This window comes from Callospermophilus lateralis, chromosome 2 (genome assembly GCF_048772815.1).
Source record: "Callospermophilus lateralis isolate mCalLat2 chromosome 2, mCalLat2.hap1, whole genome shotgun sequence".
NCBI classification, from domain to species: Eukaryota; Metazoa; Chordata; class Mammalia; order Rodentia; family Sciuridae; genus Callospermophilus; species Callospermophilus lateralis.
Genome location: NC_135306.1, coordinates 164,087,421 through 164,097,421, shown reverse-complemented (window position 1 = coordinate 164,097,421; position 10,001 = coordinate 164,087,421).

Here is a 10,001-nt window from a genome sequence, read left to right as displayed (position 1 = left end):
ACAAATGCATATACGCACGAAATATAAATCTCTATCAAGATACAAGATGTTATTGTTCACTCCAAAAAAGTAATGTTTTATGCCCCACTTTTCATCAAACCCTGCCCCTCCTCCCAAAAGCAACTACTGTTTTCAGTTTTTTAAATCAAAGTTTACTTGAGCCAATTCCAGAACTCATAAAAATGAAAGCATATACTATGTACTGTGTGGGGTAAGGGTTTTTTCACTTAGAATGTTTTTGAGATCCTCCCAGTTTGTTTCTTATAGAGCTGTTTTCCTCCCCCCTTTAAACTGCTGAGTACATTACATTGTGTTAACATACCACAAGTATTTATTAATTCTTCTGCTGATGGACACCTGAGTTGTGTCCAATTTTTACTTTTCTGTTATAAATTTCAGAGATGTTTTATTTTGAAATTTTATTATGAATGAAGCTATATGTTATCATTATGTTTCTTTACCCTTTGAATTATATATCTACTCATGGTCTTTGTATAATAATTTCTTGGAATTTCAAAGGTTTTATTATATTTAGTAGTCTTTTTAATAGTAAAGGTATTTCCTTCATAATGATCTTGTTTGATATTTGGCTATTTCCTTTTATTTGGCCAGCTATGGCCAATTCTCAAAAGTTACTTATAAAATAAAGCTTCTATTTTATATGATTTAAAATAATCTGAAAGGATTAACTGTATGTATTTTAAACAAGTCATTATTTTCCTTGGGAATTTAATACCACTGCTGCCAGAATACACACACACACACACACACACACACACAAACACACACACATTTCTGACACATTCACTCACATATAAAACCTTATAGAGAAACAATGAATAGTATTTCATTTTAAACTCAGATGTAAGTTCTAGGCTATGTTACTAAGTTTATAACAATGCTTATTTTGAAGTTCTGAAATTAATACCTCATGCAGTCAAAACACATTTTTTATTAATTTTTAATTTGTTTTAATTAATTACACATGACAGTATACAATTGTGCATTTTGATATACATAGATGGGATATAATTTCTCATTTTTCTGAGTGTACATGTTGCAGAGTCATTGGTCACGTAGTCACATATGTAATAATGTAATATATATAATATATAATAATCTCTGTTTCATTCTACTATCTTTCCTATAACCACATCCCCTCCCTTCCCCTTCCTTAACTTTCCTCTACCTAATCTAAGGTAATGCTATTCTTCTCTAGTGCCCCCCACCTTATTGTGAATTAGGATTCACATATTAGAGAAAACATTTGGCCTTTGGTTTTTGGGGATTGGCTTATTTCGCTTAGCATAATATTCTCCAACTCCATACATTTACTTGAAGATTCCATAATTTTTCACTCTTCTTTAAAGCTGAATAATATTCCATTGAGTATATGTACCATATTTTCTTTTTCCATTCATCTATTGAAGGACACTTAGGTTGGTTCCATAGTTTAGCTATTGTGAATTGTGCTGCTATAAACATTGATGTGGCTACATTAATGTAGTATGCTGATTTTAAGTCCTTTGGGTATAAACCAAGGAGTGGGATGGCTGGGTCAAATGGTGATTCCATTTTCAATTTTCTGAGGAATCTCCATATTGCTTTCTATAGTGGTGGCACCAATTTGCAGTCCACCAGCAATGTATAAGTGTATCCTTTTCCCACATCCTTGTCAACATTTATTGTTTCCCGAATTCTTAATGATTGCTATTCTGACTGGCATGAGATTAAATCATAGAGTATTTTGGTTTGCATTTCTATAATTGCTAGAGATGTTGAACACTTTTTAATATATTAATTTATCAGTTGTATTTCTTCTTCTGTGAAGTGTCTGTTCAGTTACTTAGCCTATTTATTGATTAGGTGTTTTTTTTGGGGGGGGGTGTTAAGTTTTTTGAGTTCTTTACATATTCCTGAGATTAATGCTTTATCAGAGGTGCAGGTGGTAAACATTTTCTCCCAATCTGTAGGCTTTTTCTCATATTATTGTTTCCTTTGCTGAGAAGCTTTTTAATTTGAATCCATCCCATTTATTGATTCTTGATTTTACTTCTTGCACTCTAGGAGCTTTGTTAAAGAAGTCAGATCCTAGGCCCAAATGGTGAAGATTTGGTGTTGCGACCAGTGCAGCCAAACTAGCAGGTTCCAGTGAGGGGTGATGAGAGATTGGAAAAAATAAGACACGTGCAGATCTTAAAGATAAAAAATCTGGGATTGGGTGGAGTACTGCTCTCTGGTGGAGAAGCAGGTCTAAAGAACTACGTCAGCAATCTTTATTATATATGTCTCATTAATCAGATTAAAGACTATGTAAGCATTATTCTTTGTATTTATGAAAGTTACAGAGTTAGTAATATTATGCAGCTATTTCCTCAGTTACATTCTACAGTTGCAATGTGCAATGTTAGGAGCATTGTGTGGCTCTCAAGAAAGTTCATTATTTAAAGTTACTATTATGTGGGCAGGTTCAGGAGCAGTGAGTTCCTTCATTCCCAGGAGCTGTGTGCCTGAGAGCAAAATTGAGGTTGTTAAGACTCTAGCACAGAGCCTCCCCCGTGGGGAGCATTGCCATAGTAACCGGGCATCCTGCACCTTTGCACAGAAACTTTCCCAGGCACCAAGCATGCCATAGCCATGAAATCATCAGGGACCCTAATCTTAGACACTGGTCTTCCAATCACTATCACCGCTCTCCACAATTTGGGCCTATTTTTTCTTTTCTATTAGGCACATTATCTCTGTTCTAGTGCCTAGAACAGAGATCCACTTTGAATGTTTTTTTTTGCAAGGTGAGAAATAGAGGTTTAATTTCATTTTGCTACATATGGATTTCCAGTTTTGCCAGCACCATTTGTTGAATAGGCTATCTTTTCTCCAGTGAATGTTTTTGGCACTTTTGTCTAGTGTGACTTAACTGTATTTATGTGGGTTTGTCTCTGTGTCCTCTATTCTGTACCATTGGTCTACAAGTCTATTTTGATGCCAATACCATGCTGTTTTTGTTACTATAGCTCTGTAGTATAGTTTAAGGTCTGGTATTGTGATGCCTACTGCTTCACTTTTCTTGCTAAGGATTGCTTTAGCTATTCTGGGTCTCTTATTTTTTCCAAATAAATTTAGTGATTGATTTTTCTATTTTTAAGAAGAATGTCATCAGGATTTTAATAGGAATTACATTAAACTTGTATAACACTTTTGGTAGTATGGCCATTTTGACAATATTAATTCTGCCTATCCAGGAACATGGGAGATCTTTTCAACTTCTAAGCTTTTCTTCAATTTCTTTCTTTAGTGTTCTTCAGTTTTCATTGTAGAGGTCTTTTACCTCTTTTGTTAGATTGATTCTCAGGTATTTTATTTTATTTTTGAGGCTATTGTGAAAGGAGTAGTTTTCCTAATTTCTCTTTCAGTGGATTCATTGTTGGATGTGTTTGATTTATGGATGTTGATTTTATATCCTGCTACTTGGCTGAATTCATTATTAGTCCTAGAAACTTTCTGGTGGAATTTTTTGGATTTTCCAGACATAGAATCATGTCATCAGCAAATAGTGATAATTTGGGTTCTTCTTTACCTATTTGTATCCCTTTAATTTCTTTCTTTTGTCTAATTGCTCTGGCTAGAGTTTCAAGAATGATGTTGAATAGAAGTGGTGAAACAGGACATCCTTGTCTTGTTCCAGTTTTTAGAGGGAATGCTTTCAATTTTTCTCCATTTAGAATGATTCTGGACTTGGCTTTTTAAAATGTTGAGGTATATTCCTACTATCCCTAGTTTTCTAGTGTTTTGAACATGAAGTTGTGCTGCATTATGTCAAATGCTTTTTCTGCATCTATTGAGATGATTATATGATTCTTATTTTTAAGTCAGTTGTGTTTATTGATTTCCATAGGCTGAAACAACCCTGCACCCCTGGGATGAACCCCACTTGATTGTGGTGAACTATCTTTTTAACATGTTTTTGTATGAGGCTTGCCAGAATTTTATTGAGAATTTTTGCATCTATGTACATCAGGGATATAGGTCTGAAGTTTTCTTTCCTTGATGTGTCTTTGTCTGGTTTTGATAACAGGGTGATATTAGCCTCATAGAATGAGTTTGGAAGGGTTTCCTCCATTTCTATTTCATGGAATACTTTGAGGAGTATTGGTGTTAATTCTTCTTTGAAAGTCTTGTAGAACTTGGCTGAGAATCCATCTGGTCCTGGGCTTTTCTTGGTTGGTAGGCTTTTGATCATGTTTTCTATTTCATAACTTGAAACTGATCTTTTTAAATTGTGTATGACCTCCTCATTCAGTTTGTGTAGGTCATATGTCTCTAGAAATTTGTGGATGTCTTCAATATTTTCCATTTTATTGGAATATAAATTTTCAAAATAGTTTCTAATTATCTTCTGTATTTCAGATGTGTCTGTTATGATATTTCCTTCTTCATCTTGTATTTTAGTAATTTGAATTTTCTCTCTCTTTTTGTTAGTATGGCTAAGGGTCTGTCAATTTTATTCATTTTTTCAAAAAACCAACTTTTTGTTTTGTCGATTTTTTCAATTGTTTTTTTTTTAAATTTCATTGATTTCAGCTCTGATTTTAATTATTTCCTGTCTTCTACTGTTTTTGCTATTGATTTGTTCTTCTTTTTCTAGGGCTTTGAGATGTAGTGTTAGGTCATTTATTTGTTGACATTTTATTCTTTTAATGAATGCACTCAATAAAATAAACTACCTTTAGTACTACCTTCATAGTGTCCCAGAGATTTTGATACGTTGTATCAGTGTTCTCATTTACCTCTAAGAATTTTTTTTATTTCATCCTTTATTTCTTCTACTACATATTTATTCATCATTCAATAGTGTATTATCTAGTCTCTACTTGTTACAGTAGCTTGTATTTTTTTATTTTATCATTGATTTCTAATTTCATTCCATCGTGGTCTGATAGAATGCAGGGTATTATCTCTGTTTTTTTGTATTTACTAAGAGTTGCTTTGTGGCATAAGATCTGGTCTATTTTAGAGAAGGAGCCATGTGTTGCTGAGAAGAAAGTATATTTGCTCATTGATGATAAAATATTCTATATATGTCTATTAAGTCTAAATTATTAATTGTATTATTTAGTTTATAGTTTCATTATTTAGTTTTTGTTTGGAAGATCTGTCCAGTAATGAGAGAAGTGTGTTAAACTCACCCAGTATTATTGTATTGTGGTCTATTTGACTCTTGAAATTGAGGAGGGTTTGTTTGATGTACATAGATGCTCCATTTTGGGGGCATAAATATTTATAATTGTTATGTCCTGCTTATATATATTTCCCTTAAGAAGTGTGAAATGTCCTTCTTTGTCTCTTCTGATTAACTTTGGTTTGAAGTCTACTTTATCTGAGACGTGAATGGAAACCCCTGCTTGTTTATGCAATCAATATGAGTGATAAATTTTTTCCCATCCTTTCACCTGCAGCCTGCAGATGTCTTTGCCCAGGAGGTGAGTCTCTTGAAGACAGTACATTGTTGGGTCTTGCTTTTTAGTGTAATCTGCTAATCTGTGTCTTTTGATTGATGAGTTTAGGCCATTAACATTCAAAGTTTGTCTTAAATTCTCATTTGGTTGAATATCCCTTTAGTTTTCATTTGCCCTAAGATAATAGTTATTGAAAAACTATTTCAGAACTTTGATTAAAATGCTGCTTTTGGATCAATTTATGTGCAAGAAAGAACAATACTTTTTTAAGATAGCCCCCCCCCCCTTTGTTTTTTGATCTTGACAGGGTTTGATGATTTCTAATTAAGTGTTCCCAAACTGTACAGAGATTATGGTTTTCAAAGGAGAGAACCTAAAGCCTCTGTCATAGGGCCTAATGCATGAGAAAGAAAATGAAATGATAGCCTGCTGTATATTAGGATATTATCAAAGCACTTGTCTTTAGAGGTAGGGATAAATCCAGACAGTAGGGTACCCAGATGGGGATTCTGCTTATTGAGTGGTCTAACAGTGATCAAATAATTATATGTTTGGAAATCTACACCAAGGAAACTATTTCAGTCTTATAGTAAGGAAGATGTTCATTATAATATTATTTGTATAGCTTTACACAATCAAACACAGGGAAATTTTGAAACTCCCACATCCACTGCCATCATTATCATCACTATTGCCACCTCCAACAATAAATAAGAACCATCATGCCACCCATTCTGCCTTGTCTCAAAATGTTTGAATAAACTTTTTCCATATAGTTACATTTTAGTAATTTCCTATCACTATATTCCAGAGATTACTAATAGTGTTTGCATTTCCAACTCAACACTATTTGGGGGAATGTTTAACTCATAAATTAATTTTTTTAAAGACTGCACTTCAGGCAATGAGGTGGGGAGAACTCAGAGTTAAAGGTAGACTTTTCATAAGTGTCCTCAAATCCTACCCAAAAGGCACCACGAGTTTGCCAGTTCCATCTCAGTGCAAGGCCCCTAACAATGCTGAGAAAATCCAAAAGTTGGGGCCTAATCTGACATGATGGAGATTTGGGCCTACTTTTTCTTCTATTAGATACAGTGTCTCTGTAAGTCCTTGATCCACTTTGAGTTGAGTTTTGTGCATGATGAGAGATAAAGGTTCAATTTCATTTTGTTGCATATGGATTTCCAGTTTCCCCAGCACTTGGTAGAAACCAAGTTCCCACACCCCTTTGTAATCAAAATCATCATTTGGCTACCCTATCTCACAGGACTGGGGTAAAGCAAGTGAGGAGTTCACTTTGGAAGCAAAATTTAAGGGGCACAAAAAAACTTGGTAACCAAGAGAACGTTTTTTTTTTTCCTTTAATCTTTTTTTATTCTAAATTGTTATATACGACAGTAGCATCCTTTACAATTTATATTACACTTATAGAGCACAACTTTCATATCTCTGGTTGTACCCAAAGTATAGACACACCATTCGTGTCTTCATACATGTACTTAGGGTAATGATGTCTATCTCATTCCACCATCTTTTCTATGCCTAAGTACCCTCCCTTCCCCTCACACCCCTTTGTGTTATCTAGAGTTCATCTGATCCTCCCATGATCCCCGCCCCACCCCAACCCCATTATGATTCAGCCTCCTAATATCAGAGGAAACATTCAGCCTTTGTTTTTTGGGGATTGGCTTACTTCACTTAGCATTATCTTCTCCAACCCCATCCATCTACCTGCAAATGCCATGATTTTATTCTCTTTTAATGTGGAATAATATTCTATTGTGTATGTATATGACATTTTCTTTATCCATTCATCCACTGAAGGGCATGTAGGTTGGTTCCACAGTTTAGCTATTGTGAACAGTGCTTCTATAAACATTGATATGGCTGTGTCCCTGTAGTATGCTGTTTTTAAGTCCTTTGGGTAAGACTGAGGAGTAGGATAGCTAGGTCAAATAGTGGCTCCATTCCCACTTTTCCAAGGAATCTCTATACTGATTTCCATATTGGCTGCACCATTTTGCAGTCCCACCAACAATGTATGAGTGTGCCTTTTCCCCCACATTCTCACCAACACTTATTTGTATTCTTACTAGCTGCCATTCTGACTGGAATGAGATGAAATCTTACTTTTGAATTGCATTTCTCTAATTGTTAGAGAGGATGAACATTTTTTCATATATTTGTTGATTGATTGTATTGATTGTATATCATCTTCTGAGAAGTGTCTGTTCAGTTCCTTGGCCCATTTATTGATTGGGTAATTTGCTTTTTGGGGGTTAAATTTTTTTAGTTATTTATATATTCTAGAGATTATTGCTGTATCTGATGTGTGTGTGTGGTAGAAATTTGCTCCCAAAATGTAGGCTCTCTACAAAATGTAGGCTCTCTTTTGCTAAAAAGATTTTTAGTTTGAATCCATCCTATTTATAGATTATTGATTTTAGTTCTTGCACTATAGGAGTCTTATGAAGGAAGTTGGGGCCTAATCTGACATGATGGAGATTTGGGCCTTTTTCTTCTATTAGATGCAGTGTCTCTGGTTTAATTCCTAGGTCCTTGATCCACTTTGAGTTGAGTTTTGTGCATGATGAGAGATAAAGGTTCAATTTCATTTTGTTGCATATGGATTTCCAGTTTCCCTAGCACCATTTGTTGAAGATGCTATCTTTTCTCCAATGTATGCTTTTGGCACCTTTGTCTAATATAAGATAACTGTAATTATGTGGGTTAGTCTCTGTGTCCTCTATTCTGTACCACTGGTATACCTGTCTATTTTGGTGCCAATACCATGCTGTATTTGTTACCATTGCTCTATAGTATAGTTTCAGGTCTGGTATAGTGATGCCACCTGCTTCAGTATTCCTGCTAAGGATTACTTTAGCTATTCTGAGTCTCTTATTTTTCCAGATGAATTTCATGACTGCTTTTTCTATTTCTTTGAGGAATGCCATTGGGATTTTGATCAGAATTGCATTAAGTCTGTATAGTGCTTTTGGTAGTATGGTCATTTTGACAATATTAATTCTGCCTATCTACAAGGTAGATCTTTATATCTTCTAAGGTCTTCTTTAATTTCTTTAGCATTCCATAGTTTTCATTGCAGAAGACTTTCACCTGTTTTGTTGATTCCAAAGTACTTTTTTTGAGGCTATTGTAAATGGGGTAGTTTTCTTCATTTTTCTTCCAGAGGATTTGTCACTGATATACAGAAATGCCTTTGATTTATGGGTATTAATTTTATATCTTGCTACTTTGCTGAATTCATTTACTACTAGAAGTTTTCTGGTGGAATTTTTTGGGTCTTCTAGGTATAAATTCATATTATTGGCAACATTTTAAATGCAAAACTTTAAAATCAAAATTAAGGCAAGTATTTGAGATAAAAAAAGATGTCAAATTCTTAATGAGAATCAGTATCATCAATTTTTTCTTTCACTTTAGGTTCCAGTACAGTTCAGTTTAACCTTCTGGAATTGGGTAAGGATAATGGAATGTGCCAAGAATATAAACCTGTGCTGGATGCATCATTTGTCATTGGGGGAACACCAAGGAACAACCATAGAGAATTTCAACATTCAAAATCTGTTATTCTCACATAACTGCTGCCTTACAGGATGTGCCCTGGAGAGACAGTTTGTATCCTAGTCCACTTCTGTTGCTCTAACAAGCTTAGTAATTTATGCAGAAAAGAACCTTATTTATCTCACATTTCTGGAAGTCCAAGAGCATGGCACCAGCACCTGCTTGGCTTCTAGTAAGGGCCATATGCTAGCTCTTTGGAAGAAGGAAAGCAGTTGTTTGCAGAAAAGGTCACATGGCAAGGGAGGAAACAAGAGAAAGCTGAATTTGCTCTTATTAAAAGCTCCCTACTAGGAAAATTAACCCATCCTCATGAGGTAGCCTAGAAGAAATATAAAAGGTAGAAAGGATAAAACAGGAAAAAAATTTTAAATATACAACTTGAATCTAAAAACCTCATTCTAAGCCAATTAGTTCTTCTACCAGGACTGTCCACCCAAATTTATAGGAAATCTGTAAATCTTAAAGTTACCAGAAATCCACCCACTTATGAAAATTACTTTGAATAATGTAATTAGCCTACATAATAAGTAGATTAAGCAAAGAAGATACATATTATGAAGCCTATAATCTAGGGTACTTTCCAAATGTTACCTACTTACTGATTAGATAATGGAAATCATATCAACATAAGGATCTTGAGAACCACATGGCCACCCTAAACTGTTTTGTGATCACCAGACTGATGTCATCTCCACTTACCTTCCCACACCCAACCTTCATCAAATTTCCTTTAAAAGAACCCAAGACCCCCAAAGCATCTATCAAGGTGACTTGCATTCTCCCTTGAATGTGTATTTCTTGATTTTTCTTTCTTCTTCTTTTTCTGAGATAGAGCCTCACTAATTTGCTGAGGCTGACTTTGAACTTGTGATCCTCCAGCATCAGTCTCCCCAGCTGTGGGGACTTCTTGCTATCATAAATAAATCTTTGTGCCTCTAACATATCCTTAAGCTGATTTCC